This window comes from Cryptomeria japonica, chromosome 8 (genome assembly GCF_030272615.1).
Source record: "Cryptomeria japonica chromosome 8, Sugi_1.0, whole genome shotgun sequence".
NCBI lineage: Eukaryota > Viridiplantae > Streptophyta > Pinopsida > Cupressales > Cupressaceae > Cryptomeria > Cryptomeria japonica.
The window spans coordinates 525119111-525126081 of record NC_081412.1 but is presented as its reverse complement, the minus strand read 5'-3'; the positions used below and the strand labels follow the sequence as shown (position 1 = coordinate 525126081).

Below are 6971 nucleotides of genomic sequence, written 5' to 3'. Positions count from 1 at the left end.
AAGAGCTCTAGATCCCTTAGGTGTTCTCTCAAAACATGAAACAAATTAACTCTCTTTTCAAGGGAAGCTTGAAATAAATAGTAGAAGAATACACATACTTTGGGCTTGATTTTTGCAACAATCTGAGTTGGGAGATACGTAGAGCAAAGAAGAATAAAGGGGGTGAAAGGCTTTATACTCACCAAACAATAAATGCAAGAAAGTAGAATCATGGGGCTCAAAAATCAAGACAAACCTAAATTTAAATCACAAATGCATCCAAATCACCCTAAAAATAGGGCACTATTTTGATGGGAACATTTTACCCAACAATAAATTTAAAAATCACATCTAGACTATAAAGAGATTGGTATAATTATAACCAAAAAAGTAAGAGACAACAATAGTAGCATCATTTTGGGTGTTTGTTTTACTTTGATCATAACCTTCAAATAAATAAAACTAGATATAATTATAATTAGTAATTAGACCATTTTAAAAAGTTATAGTTATCAATCAAATTGGTAAAGAGGCAAACCTAGTGGCATGTTGTAGTTTTGTATTTACTTAAACATTGCACCCAAATAATAATAAAATAATACAATATTAAAACATTTCTTTTAAATGCATACAAACAAAAATAAGAACCTGCAATATATCCATTGGGTAGATAGCCCAAGCGCCATTATTTTTAGTAATGTTGTGCATCTATAACACACTTCAATCTTCGCCAAGGTGTGCATATAACGTGTAACATGAACATTATTCAAGGCGAACTAAACAACTTTTGAAGCTACATGCAAATACATTGATGCATCCTTAAACAACTGAGAAGTAAATTAAATGCCAGAAACAATTGCACATTGAAAGATGGCAGCTAGCACGAGCACCTCAAGAAAAGACAGCATCAATTTGCCGCCTAATCCACTCCATTACTTTAAACGTATTTGTGCTTTTATTTGCCACCTCATCCTCCTCTTTATCGCCTACTTTTATTTGTTTACAATGTGGATGTGTTTTTTTCATGGTGCAACACTTAATGTTGAGAATTACTGACAAATTATTGCCCAGCAATGAGGATTAGTGATGAATTCTTGCCCAGCATAACACTCGTGTAGCATCACGCTTGGCCAACATTTGTTGAGAACGGTAAGAGATTTGATCTTTAGTATAATTAATGCTAGCTTAAGTTTTCGACTAATGCAGAAGATCAATTTTGTTATGTATAAAGTGCTCTAGCTTAAAGAGGTTTTGATCTGGCAACCAATGGACTCATATATGTGGGCATCTTAGCATGATAAACTAAGATATTTTATATAGTTCACCTCTGTCAAGGTTATAAAATTATGGGAACGTAATTAATTTGGATTGACCTAGTTTTGAGAGTGTGTAGCCAGTAGCCACCTCATCTAGCTTGCATCTTTTCTCCTTTGTCAAATTCCTCAATCCCTGCAGGCGAACATGAGCTCTTGAAAAATTAAATCGTACTTGAAAATGTTTTGATAGTGTGTAGCCACCTTGTCCAGCTTGTATCTTTCCTCCTTTGTCAAATTCCTCGATCCCTGCAAATGAACGAGTTCTTAAAATATTAAATCGTACAGGAAAATATTTATCACCAGTTGTAGCATCAGCTAGAGAGTTTGGCATTGAATTGGATATAATTACACAGATATGTACGATGTCGAGAATGCTGTTCGATTATTTGGTACTTCTGATTTTATTTCCAGATTTTCACGTTCAAGTATTAGCCACTTGGATTTTGCAGTATTTTGATTTATTTTGTTTTCTATTTTCTGCCTGCCAACTTAGCAATATGTCCTCTCCAACTGCCCGTCGGGAGAAAATCTTGGAATCTCCCAACATATCTGGCATATGAAAGTTCTGCTCTTTTCCCCTCGATTGAGTTGCTGTTCTTACGTGTTTCCATCAACATTCACTAGCAATCCAATAGCTTCTAAGATTTGTTGGTTGGTAACTTTTTCTTTTCTACACTTTCTGGTATTGCTTTATTCCATCTATGATCCATGGCAATGTTCTACGTCGTTAATTTGTTGCAAGAAAAAACTGGAAAAAAAAAAGATTACAATATATACTAAATTTTGACCAACATCTACCCCAACTTAATAGTCTTCAAAACATGGCTGCTCGATTTTTTAAGATGCTACCAGTTGATGAATCTAATCATTTTTGAAAAATAATTAAGAAACCCCAATCAAAATATAGCCCATGCAAATGTAGTAAACCTCTTTCGTGGTCAAGCGTATTGCATGTTTCATTTCAAATAGACTGAAGAAATTTGAATTCGATAAACTTTAGAAACTAAGAATTTTCTGAGGAATCTTCACATACGATATCCATACTTGTACAAAATTTCACGCAAGCCATCAACAGAGCTTTCTCCCTGAGCAATTTCACAGATTTGTCAAGTTGTGGGTAGTCAACCACCCATTTTGATCACCCTGCCTGGCCTCCATTGTGGTCGTTTGTTCTCCATTATCCTGCCTTTCCTGCCTTTGTTCTCCACCACCTGTTTTTTAGTCTGGGTCAGCTAAACACAATCAACATACTCTGGCTCAAATGCAAGACCCCATAAAAAATTTAAAAACATAAACAAACAACAAAGACATCCATGTCTACGTAAACAAAAACAGCAAATTCATTTTGATTTACATGAGAAAAAACTGACCATGCTCACAGAAAAGATGAGTGAATTTTTGAAGGAATAGCCAGTCACAGAATACATACAGTTACACCATTCAGCAAGGCTACCGTTTTGTACAGATACTTTCAGGAGCTTATAAGTTGAATTTTTGTAGAAGAAATCAGGAAATGCATTGAATGATCAACAACGAAGATTCAAGCAGTGCGAGAAGTGGCTAATCGTGGTGAAGCGGATGGTAAATAGCCCAAAGCTTTGGTACCAAAAAAGGCATTCAAAGATGCCACATATATGCTCTGTCTTATTATATCTTCCATGTGCATTGCAACAAAGTGTCAGCACACAATTTATAATAAATCCAGCCTTCTACAATATTCATTTATTTTCATGTTAATATGATCCCTTTTTTGTCAGGGCAGGTGTCAAAAACATTTATTTTATTCTACTCAGAAATTTGAGAAATTTGGAATATGGGGAATATAAACATAGCAAAACTATAGAAAAAAAATGATTGGTTGTTACTGAATCCCACGGATACAATAGTAATCTGCTACAGGCAGGTACTAAGAAGCATTTAAAACATTAGCTTGGCCAAATGATGACTTCCAATTTGTGAGAGAGCATATTCTTTTTCTTAAAGAGCAAATAAGAACCTTGAAAATGAATAATCTCCAACACTTGCTGGAAGTTTATTTACCCTGGAATAATAATGACCTCCCTACAATATGAAACCCTCTCAATTGGTTTTACAATTTATTATATTATTCTGCAATTTTCATATTATTTAACCTGCTATTACTTCTTGTTGAATTGCAAGAGTGGATAAGAAGATTCAATTTTAACCATAACCTAGTCCATTCCAAACCCTCAAAAACCAAAATACCCATTTGGTCAATATTAAAAAAAAAACTGCAAATGATAGGCTCAAAAATTGCTGTATAACCTTTCTGATATAAACTTCTTTGCAATACGTTCAGCACGTGTCCAGGTTTTGTGTGAAGGAGAAAATTACAGTAAGAACTAAACAATAAAGTGCATGACAAAAATTTGAAATCCTTTGTATGCAACAAATCATACAACACATATGCTCTATTTGTCTACATTTTCTACAAATCATGAGGCAAACAAAGAAGCTCAAAACGATTTGTCTACTTCAACATTTCTCTCCAAACTTATATTTCCCCAAAACCTTTCTTGAACAATAATACATTCAAAGAGAGAAGTAAAGAATATCGATCTACTGTAAGTCATCAACGGGATGAAATGAAAATGGAAAATCTAGATGCAGAATTCCCCAAAATATCTGAATATCTCCATCTTACAAAAAACTTATGAAACACAGCATTCACAACCAAATCCATTACAAGAGAAAAACGCAAGAAAAATGACCTTCGTTACATTACACAGAATAAACAGTGCCAACTATGTCCTTTACTACTTTTCTTTCTATAATACATCATCTAGAAAAGCATGAAGGCTGACCAGCTCTGTTCAACCCACAACTCAGTGTTGTAGAACATTCTTTTGCTATCTGTGTTTTCTTTTAATTTGTCTGTATTACAATTCAGTAGACCCTTTAAAACTCTGATTTTAACGGGTAGAGTGATGGGAAATAAGATAGCTCAAGTTGTGCTTCTGAATAAGTTTGTGACAAAGTTGCATACACTTGTCAATGCCAACAAGGCAGTTGGGGATGCTCTTTATCCCAGAACAAGAAGAGCTTATTCTTGTGTTGACTATGTGGAAGGTTACCCCACAAAGGGAATCTAATTTGTGAAAAAAAATTAATATGCACAAATGTTGACAAAATAATAAGTTGAATACATGAAATTTCCAGCCCTTGATAAAATGTCTTATTAGTTTCTGGATTAAACTGTGATCAGTATTTTCATCAACATTTCAGATCATGCTCCATGATCCATCATCAGGATAAATAAGCTTGAAAAGAGAGATGAAAATAGTAACAGATCAGGGTCACTAAAAAGAGAAGGGGAAAGGAGAGGCACAGTATCCAAGGAATCTAAGGGGGGGAAGGGATAAGAGAGAGGAGGAAAATTGGCATACAAAATGAGGGACAAAAAAAGGTAACAGAAGTTTAAAAATACATAGCAAGTGAAAAAGTATAAACAAATATACAAAATATATATATATATATATACATACATACTTGCGCAGAGACAAATAATATTTATCCACCTTTTAATTTATCTACCAATGATTGTAAAAGGGTTGATTTGATCACATGGCAACAAGGTGCAACTCAAGAAGACACTTTGAGTGAAGGAAGAAGAGGTTTCAATACGGAGTTAGATACTTGGATGCTGGATATTTTCAAGATAGCATGGAGCATCTCAAGGTAGGCTTTACTAGACAAGAAAACCTAGGAAACGCAATGTTTCTTGCTTCAAAATGAAACCTTTGGTTTTCAACAAACAGCAAATTTGTACAGAGGCAAAGCAGTAGTTTTTCAAGTTGCAGTTTGGCATTCACTGGAATGGTTTCATCAATGAAAGTGATGAGTTTGTAAACACCCCATAATAACAAGTCGTGATTTCATTATGCAACAGAAAATAGCTCATGCAATTCCAATTTCCTCAATTGTTCAACTTCCTTGGACTTTGTAAGCCAAAATTAGGAATTAAGAGGCAACCAATTGGAAGTAAAAGTGGATTCAAGGGAGTTTGTGATTTCAAAAGACTACGTTTAGGCAAGTTTCATAATAGAGTTGTTAAGGAGATAGCACATGATCTTAGCATCTGAATTCATAGTGATTCAGGCAGATTGTGTGCCCAAGTGACTAATAGCTCAAGTTGCGCTTCTGAATAAATTTGTGACAAAGTTGCATACACTTGTCAATGCCAACAAGGCAGTTGGGGACACTCTTTATCCCAGAACAAGAAGAGCTTATTCTTATGTTGACTAAATGGAAGGTTACCCAACAAAGGGAAATTAATTTGTGAAAAAAAAAATTAAAATGCACAAATGTTGACAAAAAAATAACTTAAATGCATGAGTACAACCTGAATTGGCCTAGTGATGGAGAACTTGTGCTCTTGAAAGAGAGGTCACAAGTTCAAATCCCACAAAGGGGCTAGGGTATGTACACCTTATCGGCTTCGGCCCATTACCGATCAAAAAAAAATAACTTAAATGCATGAAATTTCCACAATCCATGATAAAATGTCTTGATAGTTTCTGGATTAGACTGTGTGATCAGTTTCTTCATCAACATTTTGGATCATGCTCCACGATCCATCATCAGGATAAGTAAGTTTTGTTAAAATTAGGTGATCAGATTAGATAGACAGGAATTTACACAATTGCACAAAGATTATCCTGGCAAAACCTTCCTCTTGAAGGTGAAAAACCCAGTAATGAAAAGTGTCTTTATTATCTTAATTATCCCAGTAGACTTTACAAGAATTTTACTTCACACTTGAAGCGATATATGACAACAATACATATACAGAAAGTCTGATCTGCAACAAAGTCGATCCTCCCTGATTGACTTGCAAACTGCTGTAGATAGAGATCTGTCTTCTGTAGATGAGTGTCACAAACTGCTGTATGGACAAATACTATAGAAAGTATATGATTCGATCTGCTTAAGGTGAATATTTTATCTTCTAATGTATTCGCTGTGGCTAAAGAATGAATCCGATCTGCTATGTGAAGACAATCTGCAGTAGGTAGAACACGTATTGCTTTCCACTTTTCATCGATGTCAAATGGAGGAGATATAGACTCCCTTTTATATCCCACGATAGTGACCCTTCCTCAAGGGTCGGCTTTCTTCACAAGAACACGTCTCAATGAAAAGGTTTTGGTGGACTTACAAGTCGGCCTAATACAAAATTAATTAATCATTAACAAATCGCATAAGTGTTAGTATCATTTCATATAATTAATAGATAGATAAATAAAGGCAAATCGGTATAATTAAATTGTCTAAGGCTGTGTTGACGTTGCTTTTGTACACGACCAAACACAGAATAAAATACCTAAAGGTACCTTATCCTCTCTTGAATAAAACTCCTGAATGTTGAAGATATCGCAAAAGGATCAATCGGAGAAGCTTCAAGGTTCTATTATGTAGGATCTCTACTCGTGGATAAGCTCTTTGCGGTACGATGTGATTTTGCTGGAATCACATGGGGACTTACATTTGACGACCTAAACGTCTGATTTGCTTTGAATATTACTGGAACGCAAGATTTCACTGGCCTAGATTTTGAAAAAGGAAAAAAAGGATAAGGGCGAGGGAAGGATCTAATTTTAACACTAAGAATGTCGGAGCAATGAATGGCCTTTGGAGAAATTCTAACTAAGTCTT

At 34.9% G+C, this 6971-nt stretch overlaps 1 protein-coding gene across 3 annotated transcripts in view; it reads right to left on the bottom strand.

The window, feature by feature from the left end:
* Positions 1–2147: 2147 nt before the first annotated feature.
* Positions 2148–6971, bottom strand: part of LOC131055410 (uncharacterized) — a 47398-nt gene continuing 42574 nt past the window's right edge. For 2 of the 3 annotated variants that reach the window (XM_057989878.2, XM_057989879.2), the window contains one exon: positions 2148–2506. The gene's annotated coding sequence lies outside the window, so the exon portion shown is untranslated. Of the gene's footprint in view, positions 2507–2724; positions 2949–6971 lie in introns of all 3 variants that reach the window. The other variant, XM_057989880.2, reaches the window with a different exon arrangement.